At 35.2% G+C, this 24,672-nt stretch overlaps 2 non-coding genes across 2 annotated transcripts; one reads left to right on the top strand and one right to left on the bottom strand.

The window, feature by feature from the left end:
• Nucleotides 1-9,775: 9,775 nt before the first annotated feature.
• On the bottom strand, nt 9,776-9,847 carry TRNAW-CCA (transfer RNA tryptophan (anticodon CCA)). Its single transcript has one exon. It is a non-coding gene; the product is annotated as a tRNA-Trp (tRNA).
• An 11,085-nt stretch (nt 9,848-20,932) lies between these two features.
• Nucleotides 20,933-21,004, top strand: TRNAW-CCA (transfer RNA tryptophan (anticodon CCA)). The gene has a single exon. It is a non-coding gene; the product is annotated as a tRNA-Trp (tRNA).
• The last annotated feature ends 3,668 nt before the right edge of the window (nt 21,005-24,672 follow it).

Genomic DNA, 24,672 nt, shown 5'->3' with positions numbered 1-24,672 from the left:
AATAATTAAGTCAAACCTCCCGACGGCACTCTTGCTATCGTTGGAACATTACGACTATTTTTATACCCTACACCACATGCAAAAGGAAGCGAGATAGACCGATAGTTCCTTTTAGGCATATACTTAGAATCACTTTCTGAGTCGATTAATGCATGTACATCTGTCCATTTATTTTTGTAATCAAAGTACCGGTCGCATTAAATTTTGCATTCATATAGTAATAAATGCTGGTTTCTTTTTTGAATGAAACGTAAACATGGGATATACATATATGTACATATGTCTATTCTATTTTGCAAAATTTGAAACAATTCATTAATTTCAAAATACATCTTCTTTAAAGCAAAAAAAGTTTACTTATATTGTAAACTCTGTTTATATTTTTTATGAAGTTATTTTTTCTACAAAAATTTGTTTTTTTTTATTTTTTCGCCGGCACAATTTTTTTATTTTATTTTGTAAATATTGTCCTTTAAACGGTTTCTTCTAATTATTTATCCTTCTTGTAAAGCGCAGAACAATGTAAACCATGTGTACATATTGAATCCATCATCACTAGATTGGCTTATTAGATGTTGCATTTATATTAAAGAAATTAAAAAATTGTATATGCGAACTATATGTGGTTATTTTCCGACAACAACCCTGCAAACATTTGGAAGATTGTTCAGATTATTCTTCTGCGCTTCTTTCCGGCGATCTTTTAACAAATTTTTATATAAAATTTACCCACACGAGAAATTTGCCATTCGTAGATTATTCTCAAAAATTATTGTTTATAATCAACGCTACGACGAATCGAATAATATATGTGTCATTCTTCCGAACCACGATCACGCGATTGTTACTAAAGTATTTGATTTGGTTGCATATAATTCTCATATACACATTCCACATAACATTTATATGTATATGTAAATGGCACGAATAATATTGTAAGCATTGACAAACACAACACATGTCTGGGTTTTGCCAAGTAAAATGAAGAAAGTTAATAAGAACCAGTATACAACCACTACAACATAAGAAATAATTAAAAATTATAACAAATCAGAAAAGAAAACAAAAGGGGTAAAAATCAAAGACATCAAATGATGAAACAAAAATCAAAGAAATATTAAAAATAAATTTCCTTTGATTATACCCTCCACCACATGGTGGAAAATTTGTCATTCCGTTTGTAACACATCGAAATATTCGTCGGAGACCCTATAAAGTATATACATTATTGATCAGCACACATTCTATGTGGATTTGACCATGTCCGTCTGTCAGTCCGTCTGTCTGTTGAAATCAAGACACAGCTCGCAATTTTGAAGATAGAGAGTCAGTTTTTTAAAATTACTTGCAGGATGGTTGCTATTGAAAATAGGATATATCGGTCCACGTTTTGATATAGCCCCCATAGAACGGTACCTCCCGATTTTCGGTATTTTTAAGGTTTTAGCTTCATTATCCTACCAAAATGACTGAAATTTAGTACGAAGTCTTCTTTAAAGGTATACAAATTTCCCCCAGAATTTAGTCGGTATCGGTCCACACCTTCATATAGCCCCCATAGAACGGTACCTCCCGATTTACGGTATTTTGAAGGTTTTAGCTTCATTATCCTACCAAAATGGCTGAAATTTGGTACGTAGTCTTATTTTGGGGTATAAAACTTTCCCCCAGAATTTTGCCGGTATCGGTCCACACCTTCATATAGCCTCCATAGAACGGTACCTCCCGATTTTTGGTATTTTGAAGGTTTTAGCTTCATTATCACACCGAAATGGCTGAAATTTGGTACTTAGTCTACGTTGGTGGTATAAAACTTTCCCCCAGAACTTTGTCGTTATCGGTCCATGCCTTCATATAGGCCCCATTGAACGGTACCTCCCGATTTTCGGTATTTTGAACGTTGTGGCCTCAATATTCCAGCGAAATGGCTGAAATTTGGTATTTAGACTTCGTTGGGGGTACTCAAACTTCCCCTTTAAATTTGTCGGTATTGGTCCTCGCCTTCATATAGGCTGTGTCTTCAATATTCCACCAAAATGGCTGAAATTTGGTATTTAGTCTTCAATGTGATACAAAACTGTTCGCCAGAAATATGTCTGTACAGGTCCACGCTTTTATATTGCCCCATTTCTGACTAAAATTCGTCGGTATAGGTCCACGTTTCGATATAGCCCCCATAGAACGGTACCTCCCGATTTTCGTAATACTGAAGATTGTGACGTCAATATCCAACCGAAATGGCTGAAATTCGTTATTTCGTCTTCCAAGAGTTATAAAATATTCCAGAAGAGAACTATCTGTATAGGTCTACGTCTTCCTACATCCCCATAGAAGCGTACTTCTTGATATTCGGTATTTTTTAAGTTTTAGCCACATTCTCTTACCGAAATATAGGAAATTTGGTATTTTGTCTTTTTTGAGCCTAAAAACTTTTCGTCAGAAATTTGTCGGTATAGATCGACGTTTTGAAATAGCCCCCATAGAATGGTGCCTCACATTGTTTTACCGAAATTGCTGAAATTTAGTATTAAGTCTCCTTCATACACGAAAGGAAACTAATTATTCCATTTTACTTCAATACAACTTGTGGTGGAGGGTATAACAAGTTCGGCCCGGCCGAACTTAACGCCGTTCTTACTTGTTTTTCCTTTATATTTTCTTCTTCTTAAGATCTTCCATATGATTCGTCAGCGAATATTGGTCGCGAACCGCATTGCATGAACACTACTTTAGGTTGGTAATTCGCGGAAAAATTTTCGGCGAGCTCGCTTGCGATTAATGGATCTTCCAGGAGAATTGCTAATTATTCTTACGCGATAGAAAACGTTTTCAGAGAAACGACACCTATACGTATTTGGTTTATTAGTGTGGTAGTGGTGGTTGTTTAGCTTAAATTGTTTAGTTTTTTTTCAATCAGCCCTGCAAACATTTTCTATCGCCTAAGAATAATTCGCGATTCTCCTGTGCGATTAATTTGTCGCAGGCGATATCGCCTAAAAATCTACCGCGTATCACACCAACCTAAAGTAAGTGTTTATGCAAAGCGAATCGAGACCAAGATTCGCTGACGAATCATATGGGAGATCTCATTTGTTGTGTTTTATTTTTACCCTTTCTGTTTTCTTTTCTGAATTGTTATAATTTTTAATTATTCCTTATGTTGTGTAGTAGTTGTATACTGTTCCATTCACTTTCTTCATTTCACTTGGCAAAACCCTAACATGTGTTATGTCTGTCAATAGTCATAATATTATACGTGTCATTTATATCAAAGTTATGTAGAATGTGTATGTGAGAATTATATGGGACCAAATGAAAAATTTTAGTAAGAATCGCGTGATCGGGGCTCGGAAGAAAAATATATTATTCGCTGCACTAAAAACAAGCAAAACATAATACAGATTCGCGTAAAGATCGCCGAGGTGCATAGCAGAAGATTCGTTGTAGCGATTGATAATAAACAATAATTGTAGAGAATCGTATGCGAATGGCAAATCACTCGCGTGGATGAATTTTGTATAAAAATTCGCTAAAAGATCGCCGGAAAGAAGCGCAGAAGAATAATCTGATCAAACATTTTCCAACAATCTTCCAAATGTTTGCAGGGAGGTTGTTGTGCTTTGTTGATACAGAGTCAATGTGCGAGAAGATACGATTAGGGATACGTAAAATCGATTTCGGTTAATCGATTAATCGATTATTAGCTGCAAAATTTCTAAAAGTCGTAGTCGACTATTGACTGTGCGAAAACCGGATAATCGATTTTTCTTAATCGACTTTCGAAAGACGGAGCCAACTATTATTCTTAGTCGACTATTAGTCGTAGTCTATTATTATTCGTAGTCGGATATTAATCGTGGACGACTATTAAGCTGGGTACACATTGTCAGTTTTGAATGACAGCTTTGTTGTTGCTTGCTAGTGTGGCCGTTCATTTTTATACCCTCCACTGTAGTATAGAGGGTATATTAAGTTTGTCATTCCGTTTGTAACACATCGAACTAATCATTTGCGACCCTATAAAGTATATATATTCTTGATGAGGATAAAATTCTAAGACGATCTAGCCATGTCCGTCTGTTGTAATCACTCTGGCGTCCCCAATAATTGAGATAGAGTGCTGAAATTTTGCACCCGAGAGTCTTTTTTCCATAGGCAGGTCAAGTTCGAAGATGGGCTATATCGGTCCACTCTTTGGTATGGCCTCGATATAACGGTACCTCCGGATTTGAGGTATTTTGACGTTCTTCGCCACATTTGCATACCGAATTAGCTATAATTTGGCACATAGAGTTCCTAGTGATCAACAAACTTACATCCCAAAGGTTATGGGCATAGGTCCATGTTTTGGTATAGCCCCCATATAACGGTACCTCCCGATTTTCGGTATTTTGAGAATTTTAGACACAATTTGTAACCGAACTATCTGCAATTTGACATTTAAGGTTCTCAATGGTCATGAAACATCTCCACGAAACATCGTCAACATAGGTCCATGTTTTGGTATGGCCCCTTTATAACCGTACCTCCCGATTTTCGGTATTTTGAGAATTTTAGCTACAATTTTTAACCGAACTATCTGTAAATTGCCATTTGAGGTTCTCAGTGGTCATGAAATATCTCCACCAAACATCTTCAACATAGGTCCATGTTTTGGTATAGCCCCCATATAACGGTACCTCCCGATTTTCGGTATTTTGAGAATTTTAGCCACAATTTGTAATCGAACTATCTGCAATTTGACATTCGAGGCTCTCAATGGTCATGAAACATCTCCACCAAACATCGTCAACATAGGTCCATGTTTTGGTATGGCCCCCTTATAACCGTACCTCCCGATTTTCGGTATTTGAGAATTTTAGCTACAATTTTTAACCGAACTAGCTGTAAATTGTTATTTGAGGTTCTTAGTGGTCATGAAATAGCTCCACCAAACATCGTCAACATAGGTCCATGTTTTGGTATAGCCCCCATATAACGGTACCTCCCGATTTTCGGTATTTTGAGAATTTTAGCTACAATTTTTAACCGAGCTACCTGTAATTTGCCGTTTGAGGTTCTCAGTGGTCATAAAACATCTCCAACGAAACATCGTCAACATAGGTCCATGTTTTGGTATAGCCCCCATATAACGGTATCTTCCAATTTTCGGTATTTTGAGAATTTTAGCTGCAATTTTTAACCGAACTAGCTGTAATGATCGGTATTTTGAGAATTTTAGCTACAATTTTGCCTATTCAAAAATAATCGTCAATATAGGTCCATGTTTTGGTATACCCCCCATATAACTGTACCTCCCGATTTTCGGGAATTCTCAGTGGTCACGAAATTTCTTCACTAAAATTCGTCAACATGGGTCCATTTTTGAGGGTCTACATTGTTTTGATGAAACTACCCTCAATTTGACTCTTGAAGTTCCCTGCAGCTATAAAACTTTTCCGCCAAAAAATTTAAAGATAGGTTGACTCTTTGATATAGCTCCGTAGGTGGTACCTTTCACCTAACTGAACACATTTTTTTAGATTAGATTAGATAACACTGTGCATCAAAATGGAGGTGAAAGTCTGGGGCACGGAAAATTCCTCTAGCTGAAGAAAGGTCTTGGTGAGTATATTATGAACCCCGAAGGACAGATCCGCCGTGAGTCGAACTTTTGCGTTATGGCGTGATGAAATTTTTGTTAGCGACCCTGTGGGCCATCAGGAATTAGCGTTATAGTGGGAGGCAGTAGGAGTCTATCCATTGTCTAAAAGTTGTTCCACCTAAAATTTTGAAAGGACCCTAATTATTCCATTTTAATTAAGACTATTTTATGGTGTAGGGTACAAAAAATTCGGCCCGGCCGAACCTATCGACTTTTTACTTGTTGTCATTCATCATGCAACCACAAAATATTTTTTGGTTGCTTGACGGTTGGACAGTTATCGATAATTGCAAAAAATCGTCATTCAAAACTGACAATGTGTACTGTACTTTAGTCGTAGTTGAATATTGCGTGTGCTAAAACCGCGTAGTGGAAGGTACCTTTTTATTCATATATACATATGCACATCATGCATCGCATCAACGAAAATGGTCGATTATATTCGATTATAATCGGTTCAGAGTTGGATATAGTTCCCATTTATTTTTTCAACCGATTTTGAGGTTTTTGGTGAAATTTGAAACGTGTTAACGAATTTGTTCTTGAAGTAAGTTTGCCAAGTTATATTGAAATCGGTTATGATTTGGATATAGCTCCCATATATTTTCGCCCGATTTAATATAGATATCTCCAATTTTGATTAAAATTGCAATGTCTTACAGAATTGTGACAAAAGATAAGGTAGCAAAATTTAACTTAAATCGGTTAGGAGTTAAATATAGCTCCCATATATATTTTATTATGAAATTCGGCAATACTGAGCTATTAAAATTTTTAAGATATACATATATTAAGATATAAATAAATTATTAAGATATAAATCGGTCCTATTTCATGTGTATGTGCATCTTCTTTCACATTTAATTAGCTCATAAGCCGTTATATGTACTGGAAACATTAAAGGTGTCCAATAAATATTGTTTTTCTCCTCCGAATACTAAGCCATGACGTGAAGGTGGAGCTAAGTACTTTCATTACTGAAGAGAAACTATGTAATTATAACAATGTTGTATACATATTCACTGTGGTGTAGGGTATCTTATAGTCGGCTCCGGGTTTACGTAGAGTGGGTATTTGTCCCAAGTCCCTTTCCCGTTGGAGCCATCCCCGGGCCTTTGGCGAGGAAGAGCAGACTTTTCAGTTGTCTCTATATCTTCTTCATCTTTACACAGCCTGCAATAGTTAGCAGTTACATTTCTTTCCATTTGCCAGTCATTGATCTTATCCTGCTGTGGGCCGTGTTTATTCCAACTTTTAGTCTTAGATCGGATTTCATCATTGAGAGTATTGATGTGGTTCTTGGTTTTTTTAAGAGACTGGCCAGATTGTTCTACACAGAAAAAATTACTGCATTTAAGGAATAAAGTCTTGCCAAGGTTAATTTCTTTTCTGAATTTCATGAACGCCTTTTATAAAGCAAAAAGTACTCGTTTATTCAGAGATTGAAAAATAACAATTATGGCGAGTGTTGTTTTTACCAACCACCAACCAAACCAGGATACAAGTTTTGCTTTTTATAATGTTTTTATTTTATGTTATTGTAATGTGCAGTTTCTTCTAAAGATTTTCACTGTAGTTGTTGAGACCATTCAAAAGAAACGGAGAACAAAGCTGAGAGCATTTACCAAACATGAGAGGAAATATGGGAGCAAATAATGGGAATGTAGGGAAAAATAGGAAAGTGATTTTGCATCTCATCAAAATCTTACATATTTTTGAAAAAATTGTGACTTTCGGATGGATATAAGAAACTGTGCATGTATCTTATGTGAGGTACCTGTACTGTATGAAAAAACTACATAACGAACGAACATACAGTGAGCGTCAAAATAAACTGTACACCTCTTAAAATTTTTTTATTGAATTATTACACCGAAATAGAGATATTATACGTATAAGATATAAATGTAACTTTTTAAGCATTTAGTGGTGAATTAAAATCCAGAAAATATTAAGTCATTCCAACGTTTCATTAGGGAATAAATGAAGATTACAAAAATAAACCAAAATTTTACGCGTCAAAATAAAGTTTACACTTTTGCCAAATGCAAAGATTTTTTTTATTTCTTTAACAAAATGAAGCGATATTTTGGCTTTTGAACTTATTTTCAAAATATTGGAACCCACAAACATTAAATCATCCATTGTTTTGGTGAAATCCGGTGATATTTCCCGCATTCGGCCCGTGGAACCGTGTAATTTTGGCATAAAATGAGCCTCTATTTAACTTTCTGTTCATTTTTTTCTGTAAGTACTCAATAGATTTGAAGTCTAAAGGCTATATTGATTGATCCTGGATACATAGGAGTCAAATATAACAACATATTGTTCATAAATATGGCCGAACGCTTCAGATCCCTGCCCATATTTTACGTAAACCTTTGGCATTGGCCCAATTCCTCTACACTAGGGTCTATAATATCGTGTCAATATGAAAGGAAGATATTGTTCTCATATCCCTGAACCCACAAAAACCATTTATCCGAACTCCGTTACTGTCATGCACCACCGGAACATATAGGAAACTTCATAATGTTCTAGTATATTCACCATTTTTTTTTTGCAAATATTTTTTTGGAAAAGATGTTTTTCAATAATCCCGACCATTTTCATACATTGCGTAGTTAAAAATTCCAAAACTGTCAAAAAAATATAAACGATTATTTTGACGGTGTACATAATCAAATATTGTGAAGTTTCTTGTATGTTCCGGGGGTGCATGGCAGTAGCGGAGTTCGGATAAATGGTTTTTGTGGGTTCAGGGATATGAGAACAATATCTTCCTTTCATATCGACACGATATTATAGACCCTAGTGTAGAGGAATTGGGCTAATGCCAAAGGTTTACGTAAAATATGGGCAGGGATCTGAAGCGTTCGGCCGTATTTATGAACAATATGTTGTTATATTTGACTCCTATGTATACAGGATCAATCAATATAGCCTCTAGACTTCAAATCTATTGAGTACTTACAGGAAAAAATGAACAGAAAGTTAAATAGAAGCTCATTTTATGCCAAAATTACACGAAAGCGGTTCCACAGGCCGAATGCGGGAAATATCACCGGATTTCACCAAAACCATCCATTTAATGTTTGTGGGTTCCAATATTATGAAAATAAGTTCAAAAGCCAAAATATCCCTTCATTTTGTTAAAGAAATAAAAAACTTCTTGCATTTGGCAAAAGTGTAAACTTTATTTTGACGCGTCAAATTTTGGGTTATTTTTGTAATCTTCATTTATTCCCTAATGAAACGTTGGAATGACTTAATATTTTCTGGATTTTAATTCACCACTAAATGCTTAAAAAAGTTACATTTATACTTTATACGTATAATATATCTATGTCGGTGTAATAATCAAATCAAATAATCAAATTTTGACGCTCACTGTATTTAAAAATTCATGAAATATTTTTTCTGTGTAGATACGTTAGACTTTGTCCAGATACCCTTGTTCTATCCGCCTTATATTGTGGCACAAGGGTGGCTTAAAGGATTTATCGATGCCGATTTCTGTTGCCTCCGATCCGCAACGTGCCAGTTTATCCGATTTTTCATTACCTTCGATGTTGCAACACTCAATTCTGTTCTTTTTTGAAAATGAGAAATGAAAATTTTTATAAAGGAAACAAATATCAAGTGGAAAATATTGTTTATTTCAAATTTTTATAGAACAAGTGCCAATGAGAAATGAAAACTCGTGCTTTATCCGATAACCTTAGATGCTGGTGCTATTTTTTTGTTTTTGTTTTTTTTTTTTTTGAATTTTTCATTATAATAAATAATATTTATATTATTATTTATTATAATAAATAAAAATAAAAACTTGTATAAAAATTTCACATTTTCCAAACTTTTTTTGTACAGCCTCTTCATATTTACTTTACAATTTCTTAATAATCGATTTGATATATTTGCAGGGACTTAGATGATCATAACCCGTTCTGATCACAAAAGTTCTTTCAGTTTACAATTTTCAGCAATTAAGTATACTATATTATATAATACTATACTAGTTCGTCTGTCTTGCCTATTGCCTATTTTAAAATAAGTTTTAATTTATATTGTTATAAAATATGATCTCAAATATTATGTCAAATAAATAATAATCTGTAAATCTTGAAATGATGACCCCGACGTGATTTGAACACGCAACCTTCTGATCTGGAGTCAGACGCGCTACCGTTGCGCCACGGAGTCTTACAGTGGTTGGCATTGAAATCAAAATGGGCGCAACAGTATATTCCTCATCCCACTTATTTAGTACTATTCTTTGGTTTATTGTTCTTCACTGCATGGTCGTCACCACGTATCGATTGATTTATTTATTGTCTTATCTATTTTTGAATAATGATAAAAATAAACACATTTCATGTTACTTTTTGGCCCACTGTTGTATATCACACTAAAAGAGCAAGCAAGCAATACACAAAGCAAACGCTGATAATACAACTGAGGCTAGTTCAAATAACTAAAACAAAAATAAATCTGATTTGTTAGTCATACGTGCATATATGTACATACATATACGCGTATGGATGTTGTATGTAGTATGTATGTACATTGTTATTGACAGGCCTTTCAATTAGCTACAAATTGATGCTGATAAGAAAATGTGCGCTCTGGGAAGGTGTAAAGTTTCAGAAAAGCATACACCTAGCCACAAAAGTTGTCGTACAAAAACGAAAATTTTGAAACACCATTTTTAAAATAAATTTTGAAAATATCGCTTAATTTTTTCTATTATATGTATGTATTTTTGTAGTATGTGTTCTGATAACAAAATTAATTGAAACCGATTTCTAAGGCCGTTTGATAAGATGTTCTTCATAAAATAATTTGATATTAAACCACTGAAAGCCACTGATGTTTAGACGCCACCAAAAAATGGTTACAAAAATTGACGTAAAACTCAGGTATTTTTGCATATTTTTGTGGGATTTTTTCATTTTGTTATAATATTATCTGTCATCCACTCTTATAAAGTTTTAATAGACCTATGCATTCCCATGCACTTGTTTTAGTTTTTGCATTTAATTTTCGACTTTGGATGACAAATTTTAATATGCGACATACATTTAAACATAAATGTTGCATTCATATAAAGGGATTTGTTAAGAATGTAGAGTATTTTGTCAGTCAAAAACCAAGGGATTGGCATGTAAGAATACACCTATATTAACCTTTAAACTTTTTTCGGAATTTTTTAAAGAAGGAAAGCTACACGTTTTAGATTTTTAAAAAATGCTCAAAAATATTATTTTCATATAAAATTAATAAATAAAATTTGAAGTTTTCTTTCAAGAAAAAATTACACTGTGTGTCATTTTTTGAGTCATTGTTTATTAACCATATTTTGACACCACAGCGTGATAGAGGACGAAAAATAAGAAGATACGTGTCCCGGCGTCTTTCCCTATCACTTCAACTTTCGCGGTTATGGGCCCCAAAGGCCTGACGCTTTGATGTCAAAAGGGATCATTTTGTCAGGCACATATCTTCTAAACCGCTAGGAATTTGGGTCTACTCGTGGAAGCAAAGTTGTAGCTCTCGTCGTAAAGAATAATAATTGTGAACACATAAAATCCATTAAACTTCATCTTCAAGGTCAAAATCGACAAGGTCAAATTTCCATTTTCTCGGATTTTAGTCTGCAGATATCAAACGGATCAAAACAGAAGCAAACAACCAACTAGAAAAATGTTCCTTAGATCTCCATAAAGAACTTTCTAGAACATACGGACTCTGTAGAAACTACAACTTTGCCTCCACGAGTAATGCCAAATTCCAAGCGGTTTAGAAGATATGTGCCTGACAAAATGATCCCTTTTGACATCAAAGCCTCAGGTCTTTTGGGGCCATAACCGCGAAAATAGTGGTGATAGGGAACAACGCCGGGACACGTGTCTTCTTATCGGTTTTAATGTCGGAATATCCGGATCCAAAATTGAGATAACCAGATCTATCCTCCAAGAAAATTTGTTTTTAACGTGTTCATCATTACAAGAGCTATTTGTGGTAAATATTTCAGAAGAACCCCAGATGTCTACATAAGCAATAACCAATCGTTATGTCTACATACCAATAAATAACCAATGATGAATATACAGAAAAACAAACATAGTTTATTTCTGAACCAAAACCGAATAAATGTCAAAAAGGACAATGACAACGGGACAAAATCGATTATTTGTCAAAGAGAACCATAACTAAAATCTTCTGAGCAACATTTTTGTAGAAATAAAGGACGAAAAGGACACGAAAGCCTTTGAGTTAGAAGAATGTAATGTTCTACAAAAATATTCGCCAATCGATTTGACTGAAGACATGTCACCTCAAAATGAAGCTACAACAACGCCAAACAGAGATATGGAGCTATTTTACCAAGTATTATAGGGAAAAAATCAAAAATTTCATACCGCGATATCTCAGAACCTTGACCTATGGCGAAAATTTCCTTTTGGGTTCTTAGTATACTCATTAAGAGCTTTCATATTCAAAAGAAATTTTCCACCCCCAAGACTTTGAGTTCCATTTTGTGTCACAGTGTATTTTTCCTGATGCACATACGGGAAACATAGGGCAAAAGTTGCTCAAAACTCGAAATATGAAAATCGCGTTCTTAAAAACAAACTGTTGGTAAACAGTAACCTGATCCTTTTCCCCATTCGTTATGACCATCGGCAAATTTCTGCGGTTAACCAATTCAACACAGCAGTCGATTGAACTCAGCCACAATGAAAGCAAAAAAGGACACATACTATAAAAATAGCTGAACATTAAAATAAAATTATTTTCGCGAAAGATTATATTTTTCCAATTTTTTTGTTTTTGTACATTCCTTGAACAAGATAAGCTTATAGAAATCCCAAATTATTTTCGCATCTTCATTCCTTAATAATGGTGGTACGTCTCTTCTTTAATGAATATTTTTGATAATAATTTTTAAGACAGCTGAAATTTCAAAAGTGAAAAAGTGCATGATGCGAAGTTTGCGGACCATAATTACTTTTGGTGATTTATGCACTGAAGTCTCCAACATCAGATCCAATCATAATATTTTGTGCAATGGTGAATAACTACATGATGCGAACGTTTGCGGACTATTGTTACTTTATGCGCTTTAATCTCGAATATGAGATTCGAACATAACACACTACGCCAATCTGAAATAATCAAATTTTTCTCAACTGAAATCATTAAAACCTTTAAATTTGTTTCTGCAGTAAAGTTGGAATAATTTATGAAAACAAATTAAAAAAAAAAACATTTTGGCAACGTTTTCCAACACTAATTTTTGATCTGTCTTATAACCGGGACTATTATTTATCAGAATAAATCAAAACTTTTGATATATGTTTGCGGCATTCCGAGAAACCACGAATTGTTCTCAAGTAAAATTGGAATAATTTGTGTAAAACAATTTAAAAAAAAATTAAAAAAAATATTTTGACAACGTTTGCCAACACTAATTTTTGATCTTTCTTATAGTCGGGACTCTTATTTATCAGACCAAATCAACATTTTTGATAAATGTTTGCGACATTCGGAAAAAATCCCGTGTTTTTCTGAAATAAATTGGAATAATTTATGTAAAACAATTTTAACAAAAAATAAAAAAAAAATTTAGTAACGTTTACCATCTATCTTATAAGCGGGGCTCTTATATAAGAGTTTATCATAACTTTTGAAAGAAGTTTGCGCCATTCCGAAAAATCACGTTTTTTTCTCATATAATAGTGGAATAATTTAGAAATAATAATAGAAATAAAAAATCGAATGGATATACAACTATATAAATCTGAACCGATTTAAACCAAAATTGGACTGAAGATATGATTTGTGCAAAATATTATATCCAAGTTGATTAAAACTCCTGAAAAGCTCATTTACTTTTCAGGAGTTTTAATCAACTTTTAACATACATTTCCCCTCTGTGTGTCGCATACTGTTATCGGCACTAACTAAGTTAAATACGAATATTATTCCAATATCTCTGTAATTTATGGCACACCTTTTCGAAAATATTATAATCGAATATTAAGGATTCCATCGCAGATTTGTCAAAATACAATATTGCAGATTTTTTTATTTTCAAAACACCCATATCCGCCTTTTAGTGCGCGGATTCCAACGCGACATGACACATTAGATCCTCCGCTTAACAAACAAGTAGGAAAAGCGTTAATTTCGGTCGGGCCGAACTTTTTATACCCTCCACCACAAATTTCATCCATTTCGGTGGATTAATGTGGCCACAAACTTCAAAATACCGAAAATCGGATGGTACCGTTCTATGGGGGCTATATGATGGCGTGGACCTATACCTACAAATTTCTGGGGGAAAGTTCTATACCCCCAACGAAGACTAAATACCAAATTTCAGCCATCTCGGTATGATAATGAGGCCAAACCCTTCAAAATACCGAAAATCGGGAGATATCGTCCTATGGGGGCTATATCAAAACGTGGACCTATATAAACATTTTATGGTAGAAATATTTCTTAGCCTCTGGAAACGCAAAATACAAAGTCACAACCGATTCTATGGTCAAATGGGACTAATACATTCAAAATATATTAAAATAACGCGTACTCTATATGGGACGTTATATGGGGGCTATACCAAAACGTGGACCTATATAAACCAACTTTGGAAGGAATGTTTTTTGGCCTCTGGAATCACGCGTCAGTTTGTATGGGGGCTATACGAAAGCGTGGACCTACATAGCCCGCTTTCAATACCAAAAGTCCTACGTACAAATAATAGATTTTCCCAAAATTTCATCCACCTACGTCAATCCGTTCGAACGCTAGAGTGATTTCCACAGACGGACAGACGGATGGACATGGCTATATCGATGTAGAATTGCACGCTGATCAAGAATATATATCGTCTGTGGGGTCTACAATGATTATTTCGAGTAGTTACAAACGAAGTGACAAACTTAATATACCCCCATCCTATGGTGGAGGGTATAAAAAAGCAAAAATCGCGCGATGTTTATGATGATGTTCATTATAAATTTTAAAGCCAAAAAACCAAGGTTTTGAGGAAAATGTATGCAATAAATATTCGAATTTGGTCTCCTATTACTAGGGTGCTGTACTTATGAGATTTGTGTATCTCAAACGATGTAGAATTACAAGATCTACAATCCTATAAATAGGTCAGAGCATTATCTGTTTGTGCTCCCAATTATAAGAAAATTAAAAAAAAAACCTATATTCCGATTTCAAAATGTCAGCAAAGGGGATGCAGTGTATATCAAAAAGTCATACATTAGAACCATGTTATCCAAGGGGTATTCTTTTACTCTTTTTTTTGGCCAGAAATTAGGAAAGAACACAAACCCAGCAAAATACCAAACATTTGTACAACAAGTTCGAAGATGGGTTTAGACAACTGACTGCCTATGACTGATTTATAACAAACAACTTCGACTGAGAAACTGAAAATACAATTAATTTCATTACAAAATCTTATTTATTCAGAAAATTAGAAAGTATCAGTCGGCTTTGCCAACAGAGATATGCCCTCATCCTGTGCGAATTGAAACTTCTATGGGCAGATCAACTACCGGTCGCACAATCAAAATCATTTGCCCCATGTTTTTGGCCCGTTTTGGACGTACGAACTTGCCGGCAAAAGTATATCTGGAGATTTCTGAGTGAAATCGGAAATTTTTTAAAAGTGGTTTTTGATTTCCTTTATTGTTTGTTGTGTTGATGCTGCTCATCTGTAAAAGGTTTTAGTACATATGTATATTTAATTTTTTTTTTAAATTACGGTTCCAGTGAAAAAGTCGAATTCTGTAAAAACTATGTGCAAAGAAATACTCATAACTTCTTTAATTTTGGTCCAAATAGAAAAACGATTTTTTTGTTGTTTTGTCAGTTATCTAATAAAAAAGTTTTGCCGAGTTTATAAAGAAATGCCATTCAAATGCCGACTACGCAACCAAAATCATTATATCCTCAGCATTTATGCTAACAAGGTATATACACTTTCGTACGGGCAAAATGTGCCTCATCGAAATAATGGTTTTAGACCCCAAGTATGTTTGGACGAAATCCGTTTCAGAAAAATTGGAGTTGATTTAGCCATGTCCGTCGTCTGTCTGTCTGGCTGGCTGAAGCGCACGATAACCCTCGAACGGATTAACCGATTCGGTCCAAAATTTGCCTTTCGTAATATGTTGTCCAAACTTATATCGGTCCACTCTTTCGGGTACCTGCCCCACAAAAGTTCAAAAATGTTCAGAAAATTTGTGCGGACGATAACTCTTGAAGGGAATAACCAGACTTAGATGATGTTCCAATATCGACGCAATATGTCCACTCCTTCGGGTACCTCCCACACAAAAGTTCGGAAAAGTTCAGTTTAGGACTTGCTCCCGAATCGCTTTGATTTTTGTTGTAACAAGTTGTGTTCACCACACCCATACGACTGTACAAGTTTCATCTGGGGCAAATCCATCCAGAGCAAATAGCCTGAAAGGTGCGAAAAACCGCTATGACACCGTGTTTAGTGGTTGGAGCGCAAGATAACTCTTGAACGGATCTGCCGATTCGGTCCAACATTTGGCTTTGGACGAGTATGTCAGAAAGCATGGACTTGCCCCCGAAAAACATAATGTCACTGTAAACAAGACAATATAGAGTAGCATCGGTATAATTTTCCAAAGGATCTTCGAACAGATCCTGACTGCACTTAAATAAAAATGTTGAACTTTTGTGGTAGAGGTACCCTTAGGCGAAGACCAATATGGACCATTTTCGAAGTTAATCTACAATTGGACAAAATATTTTGGACCGAATCGTCTGATCCGTTCGAGAGTTATCATGCGCTCCAGCCACTACACATTACAACATTGCCTTTAACAGCACTTTTCCGAAATTTTGGTTGGGAGGTACCATGAGTGGACCGATAGTGACAATATTCGAACCTCATCTACACAGAAAAAATATTTCAAGAATTTTTACATATTTTCGTTCGTGATGTAGCCTGTACCTCACATCCCCGCAAACATTTTTGGTCGCCTAAGAATCATTCGCGATTCTCCTGGGCGATTATCGCCTTAAAATCTTCCGCATATTTGTTATGTGTTGTGTGTCAGTATCAAAGGCGTCAGCGCCCAAGAATTTCTTTCGATTTTTTTTCAAAAAATCTAAATTTTCCACCGAATTTTCCAGAATTTTTTTTCGAATTCGGACCGACTTCGTTGCGAAACTCTAATATTTTGTTAGAATTTTCTTATAAAATTCTTTCCGAATTCGGTGGACACGGCCATACAACTTTTGTACCGAATTTGGAAAGAATTCGGCATCAGAATCGGCAACTTGTGCAGAGATTCTGACCGAATTCGCAAAGAATACGGAAAAAAATGTTAGCTGGGAAACCACACACACAACAACTACCGCTGTCGCAACAATTCCCTGCAAACATTTGGAAGATTTGATCAGATTATTCTTCTGCGCTTCTTTCCAGCGACCTTTTAGCGAATTTTTATATAAAATTCACCCACCCGATTAATTTGCCATTCGTAGACGATTCTCCAAAATTATTTTTTTATATTCAATCGCTACGAAGAATCTTCTGCCATGAATCTCGGCGATCTTTCCGGGAATTTGTATTATGTTTCTCTGTTGTTAGTGCAGGCGAATAGTATATTATTCTTCCGAATTGGGTCCATATAATTCTCATATACACATTCTACATAATTTTGATATAAATGGCACGTATAATATTATGAGTATTGACAACAAAAGACATGTGCGGGTTTTGCCAAGTGAAATGAAGAAAGTGAATGGAACCAGTATTACAACATAAGGAATAATTAAAAATTATAGCAAATCAGAAAAGGAAACAAAAAGGGTAAAAATCAAAGACAACAAACAAATGAAACAAAATACAAAGAAGAACGAAAAATAAATTTCCTTTAATTTGTTCTTCTTCTTAAGATCTTCCATATGATTCGTCAGCGAATCTTGGTCGCAATTCGTTGGTTGGTGTTACGCGAAAGATTTTTAGGCGATATCGCCTGCGACAAATTAATCGCCCAAATATGTACTTGGCAACTCCAAATTTGTAATTTCTTTAATATAAAGGCAACATCTAATATCTCAACCTAGTGCTGATAGACTCAACATGTACATATGTATGGTTCATATTGTTCTGCTATGCTTACAACCCAGCAAACACAATGTCGGACGTCCGACACGTCTGCTCAAAGTCGGAAGTTTTTTCCGACACGTCTGACCGAATTCGGTCCGAACTCTGTCCGATTAGTCTGACGAACTTTTTCCCTCTCTCTCTCTCTCTCTCTCTCTCTCTGAAGGGATTTTTCTTATTTTTTCTCTTGTGCTGCTTTGGCTATATTCATTGTTAATAAGCAGAGAGAAAAGAATTGTACATGTTGCGCTCGCACATGTTGGGCAAATTGTGTGTATTTCTTGATGTGCCGATGAAGTGCGAACGAAAAAATGAGTGCTCGGGTTTTAATTTCTGTGACGGAGAACAAATTTGGTTTATTTTTGTTATGTGTGTTGATGCATGATAGTGTTTAAAGATCATTCATAGTGAACCGATGTATACACATTTGTTTATTTTTATAAAGTTAATGAAAGTAAATATTTTTTCGTCAAACTTCAACGCTATTTCGTGGAAAGTCATATGTTTTATAAATATTGCCAAAGTTAAGTTTCTTTATACTTTCATGTATATCAACTTTTGTATGTGAAGACATGTATTTTTTCATATATTAATAAAATGCTTTTACATATTTCACAGATCCTGTTGATAAATTTGTTGTTCCCACTGCTGGTGGGGACGTACGGATTTAAGAAAACCACTGGGTTTCGAATATCAATTCCGTTAGGTCAAATAAGTCCTCATAAAGAAGGTTAACCTTGCAAAAATCTATAATATAAACAGGCTATACGATGATATTAAAACCCTTCATATGTTTATAGAAGGTGAACAAACATTTAAATTTAAGGATTTTAAGTTTTCATGAATTAACTGTGTACATTTTACACTTTTAAATAATAAAAACAAATTCTGTGCGAACGGCGGTAAATAAATCAGAAATTCATACAATAGTTCATCAGACTTCGGACCGTATTCGGTCCGAAAGTCGTCCAAAACTTCCGAATTTCATAAGATTTTTCTTCCGAATTCGGACCGATATCTGTCCGAACGTCGGTTAATAAATCAGAAATTCATACGACAGTTCATCAGAATTCGGTCCGAAAGTCTGCAAAAACTTCCGATTTTCATCCGAATTTCGGTCAGAGAACACGTCAACCACGCCATATGACTTTCGGTCAGAGTTCGGACCGAATTCGCATCCGAACTCGGATGTTTTTTCCGACTTTCGGATCGAATTCGGTCCGAATTCGGATGTTTATTCCGATTTTGGTTTGCTGGGAAGACAATATAACAACTACAGTGAAAATCTTTAGAAAAAGACCGGTAAGTTACAATAATACAAAATAAAGAATTAATAAATAACAAGTAAGAACGGCGTTAAGTTCGGCCGGGCCGAACTTTTTTTATACCCTCCACCACAAGTTGTATTGAAGTAAAATGGAATAATTAGTTTCCTTTCGTGTTTGAAGAAGACTTAATACTAAATTTTAGCGATTTCGGTAAAACAATGTGAGGCGGCACCATTCTATGGGGGCTATTTCAAAACGTCGATCTATACCGACACATTTCTGACGGAAAGTTTTTACGCTCAAAGAAGACTAAATACCAAATTTCCTATATTTCGGCAAGAGAATGTGGCTAAAACTTAAAATATACCGAAAATTAAGAAGTACGCTTCTGAGGGGATATAGGAAGACGTCGACCTATACTGATAATACTTTTCTGGAATATTTTATAACTCTTGGAAGACTAAATAACGAATTTCAGCCATTTCGGTGGGATATTGACGTCAACATCTTCACTACATACTCGAGAGGTACCGTTCTAAGGGGGCTATATCGAAACGTGGACCTATACCGAGAATTTTAGTCGGAAATGTGGCAATATGAACGCGTGGACCTGTACAGACAAATTTCTGGCGAATATAAAACTGAAGAACTAAAAACCAAATTTCAGCCATTTTGGTGGAATATTAAAGCCACAACCTTCAAAATACGAAAAATCGGGAGATACTTTTCCATGGGAGCTATATGAAGGCGTGGACCTATACCGACAAATTTAAAGTTGAAGTTTGAGTACCCCCAACGAAGTCTAAATACCAAATTTCACCCATTTTGGTGGAATATTGAGTTCACAACGTTCAAAATACCGAAAATCGGGAGGTATCGTTCCATGGGGGCTAAATGAAGGCATGGATCGATACCGACAAAGTTCTGGGGGAAAGTTTTATACCACCAACGTAGACTAAGTACCAAATTTCATCCATTTCGGTGTGATAATGAAGCTAAAACCTTCAAAATACCGAAAATCGGGAGGTACCGTTCTATGGGGGCTATATGAAGGCGTGGACTGATACCGACAAAATTCTGGGGGAATGTTTTATACCCCTAAAGAAGACTGCGTACCAAATTTCAGCCATTTTGGTAATGCAATGAAGCTAAAACCTTAAAAATACCGAAAATCGTGAGGTACCGTTCTATGGGGGCTATATCAAAACGTGAACCGATTTGTCCCAATTTGAACTTCCATATCTCAAAAATGGTAAAACCTACGAAAATCTCATATAGGACAATCTTATAGAAATTTGTCACTGCTACAACATTTTATTTAGTTCCATTTTGATAGAGCTTGCGTTTTCCCAGCAAAATTTTAAAAACATAAAATACCTTAAAAATGGTAACTTTGATCGCGATTTATTTAAAAAGAGCCCTCCGGCGATTTCTTATCTTATCTATGAACATTGTAGTTTCAGATTTCGCAAAAACTTCCCCAGTGGCTAAAACACCGTAACACCACAACATAAAAATCCAACAAGAATTATACTACAAATCGACCAAATTTAAAGCACACATTTTCAAACACATTTGTTCAAAGAACCCTCCAAAATGGCAACATCATTTCACGTCACGTTCAATGTGATTATCATCCATCAATCGTGTACGCGAGTGAGAACTAGAAAAGCAAAAGACTTGTGCGGCCATTTGCATATCAACTAAAATACAGATTTATAAATAGAACGAATGAACTGTTTAACAGTGATAAAGCGCGCCATAGAAATGTGTTGTGGAACGCGTGGGGTGGGTGCTTGTGTATGCGCGCTTTACCAAGAATCGTGCAATCAACAACCACAAGACTCCGTGGCGCAACGGTAGCGCGTCTGACTCCAGATCAGAAGGTTGCGTGTTCAAATCACGTCGGGGTCATAATACAATAACCAATCTAATAATATTTTGTTGTTTTTTACAATGATTTTCTAGTTTATTATCGAATCAAGTAAACAATTTAAATATTTTTGTAGCTAGTATGTTTCACTGATTTGTACTAAAACGTACACAAATATTGAAACATAAATGTTAAACGTAACAAACAAATTTTTATTTTACTTCAGAGGAAATCAGAGAATAATTCAATTAAAAAATAATGTAATAGAATCAAATATAAAATATGTAGAATTGGACCTATTTATGAGATAGGAATGAAAAACTAAAACGATTATAGGCCTTTTGAAAATTTCGCGTCGAAAGGTAACCTATTACATACGGCGTCAATATTCTCACTTTCAAAACTTACTACCACCTTTAGTCCGGTCAAAATAGACATGCGTATAAGGGGGAAATAGCAAAAATTCCCACAAAGCTGAATTTTGGTGGAGAGCTAGGGTTAGCCATTAGAAGCAACGTCCTAAAAGTCCCCATCGATCCCATGTGTGCAAAACAAGTTATTCGGGGTCAAAGGTCATTTTTGGAGGCATTGTTCAGTTTTTTTAATTTTTCTCAAAAACGGTACGACTTAGCAAAAGCCGGCTAAAGTAAAAGTTGTAGATTCAATAATTGTCTACAAGAGTGGTCTTTATGATTCTTAAAAAAGACTTACCATTTTCGAGATATCGCGATCTAAAGGTCAAATAAAGAATTAGCCGCGTAAGTACATTATGAGGCGAACCGGTTAAAGTAACGACACTATGTGTTAGATACTTCCGTAAGCTTTCAAACGATAAGCACTTTGCAGTAATCGGTTTGGTAAAACCGGGTCTAACCCGGTTTATAAATTTGGCCTTTCGGGTCGAATAACCGGCGAACCGGATCCGCAACCGTTGAAAATTATACATTTCCGTAATCAGCGCAACAAACCCTACCTTCGGATAAAACTTGAAAAAAATCGGAGAGTTTTCGTTAGGGTCGTTCCCGTTGGGCTTTCGATTATACATATAATAATAATAATAATTGTTCCACAAACATCCCAGATGGGACAAGGGAGACTTCTCACATATCAATGAGTGCACGCCGATTCATATTGGCTCAATGATATGGGACCTACTTTTTATTGCCGAGTCCGAACGGCGTGTCTTACGACACCACTTGTAGAGAAGTTTTTTCATGGCTTAAATACTCAGGAAATGTCGCCAGCATTACTGAGGGGGAATTTTGCCACCGTTGAAAATTTGATGTTGCTTGGCCTGGGATTCGAACCGCAGACCTTCTGAGTGCAAGGCGGACGTGCTAACCATTGCACCACGGTGGGTTAAATGGGCTATTTTCGCATAAAATGACTCTAACATTGAATAACTCTACTAAACACGCTCCGATTTTGTTGGATTATTTTTTAGAAGATAGCTATAATTTCGCTCTTGAAGAATATATATATTTTTTGGGGACAGACCCGATTACTTCGCTTATTTTAGCCGGTTCGTCTGAATATGTGCATATTTCCCTTATAAGTGCATAAAAATCATGTGTTTTTTAGAACAGCTATATCTCAAGAATGGTTCCTCCTAGGAAAAAATTATAAAAGTCAAACTTGTAGATAATTTTCCTGTCTACAATATTTACTTTAGTCACTTTTTGATTAAATCAACCGTTTTAAAAAAATAAATCCGAAAACCTAAAAAAACCTTAAAATTTGACATTTGACCCCGAATAATTTTTTTTGCACACATGGGATCGATGGGGACTTTTAGGACGTTGCTTCTAATGGCAAACCCTAGCTCTCCACCAAAATTCAGCTCTGTGGGAATTTTTTGCTATTTCAATGTCTATTTTGTCCGGACTACTTCATTGAGATGTTAAGCGTAAAATGCAAGGAATAAAAGGAATCTTGAGATGCATGTTTCCAAAAGGTTATCTGCAGACGCACAGTGGTTCAGAATCGTTTTTCCAGGCCAAACCTCTGTGTCTTTTGAACGGATAAAGATATTTTCATAATTTTTTTGAGTTTTTTTTTTCATATTTTCATTAAAATGTGAGTGCTGAGTTGTTCATATGTTCCAATCTATAAAAAAAGATCAAACATCCGTAAATAAATCATAAAAATACAAAGAATTAAAAAAAAAAATGTTTGCAAAAATTTGAAAAAAAAAAATTAAAAATCTTAAATTTATTCGAAAATTAACAAGTAAAAAAGCGTTAAGTTCGGCCGGGCCGAACTTTTCATACCCTCCACCATAAAATATTCTGAACTAAAATGGAATAATTAGTTTTCATTCCTGTCCCCAACTATAAGTGGGTACGTTAAATGTCAGATAATGTACATAAAATGTATCATTCGGTAGGCCCTTTTTTATGGTGCCTATATCTAACTATGTATGTTGACAATTTTTGGTGGGCTAGAAATTGGGAGGTACCGTTATAATAAAACATGGACCCATGTTGACAGTTTTTGATGGGAGCCTTTAATGTCAAATAACTCCTAATTCGGTTAAAAATTGTAGCTAGAATCCTCAAATTTCAAATTACAGAAAGTTCGTCAAAAAAATAAAGCTAAGGCACGGAAAATCGGGAGGTTTGTTTTGGGGCTATACCAAAACATGGACCTACGTTCGGTTAAACATTTTAAGTAAAATCCTCAAAGTACCGAAAATCGGGAAATATCGTTATATTGGGGCTATGTTGAAAATTGTTGATGCAGATGTGTGGTGACCACTACAACCTTAAAATGTCAAATTACATTTTAGCTAAAATTGCCAATTACTGGGAGCTATATCCGAACATGGACCTATGTTGACAATTTTTTATGGAGAGGTGTTGTGACCACTAAGAACTTCAAATGTCAAATTACTGCCAGTTCGGTTTAATATTGTAGTTAAAATCATCAAATTACTGAAAATCGGGAGGTACTTTTATATAGGAGCTTTATCAATACATCGACCTTCCTTGACAATTTTTGGTGGAGAGGTGTGGTGACCACTAAGAATTTCAAATGTCAAATGTTCAAATTACAGATAATTCGGTTAAAACTTGTAGGTAAAATTCTCACCAAAACATGGACCTACGTTCATAATTATTTCGAATATAAGTTTTTTGGTCACTAAGAACCCTAAATATCAAATTATAGCTAATTCGGTCCAGAAATGTGAATTTGAACCTCAAAATACCTGAAATCGGGCGGTAACGTTATTCCAAAACATGGACCTATGTCCACTAGTTATATAAGTTTATTGACATTTAAGAACCCTAAATGTCAATTTATAGCTAAATCGGTCTGTAAATTGAACTAAAATAAATCGGGGGTACCGTTATATGGGGGCTATACCAAACCGTGGACCTATGTCCACAACTTTTGTTATATAAGTTTATTGACACGTAAGAACCCTAAATGTCAAATTATAGCTACATCGGTCTGAAAATGTAGCTAAAAGCTTCAAAATACCGTAAATCGGGGGGGACCTATGTCCACAACTTTTGTTATATAAGTTTAGTGACGCTTAAGAGCCCTAAATGTTAAATTAGAGCTAAATCGGTCTGAAAATGTAGCTAAAAACGTCAAAATACCGTAAATCGGGGGGGACCTATGTCCACAACTTTTGTTATATAAGTTTAGTGACGCTTAAGAGCCCTAAATGTTAAATTAGAGCTAAATCGGTCTGAAAATGTAG

Source organism: Musca autumnalis, unplaced genomic scaffold, assembly GCF_047663935.1.
Source record: "Musca autumnalis isolate F117 unplaced genomic scaffold, ASM4766393v1 scaffold_2, whole genome shotgun sequence".
In the NCBI taxonomy this organism is placed as follows: domain Eukaryota; kingdom Metazoa; phylum Arthropoda; class Insecta; order Diptera; family Muscidae; genus Musca; species Musca autumnalis.
Note: the sequence above shows the minus strand (reverse complement) of the source record. Positions and strands in the feature narration are given on the sequence as shown.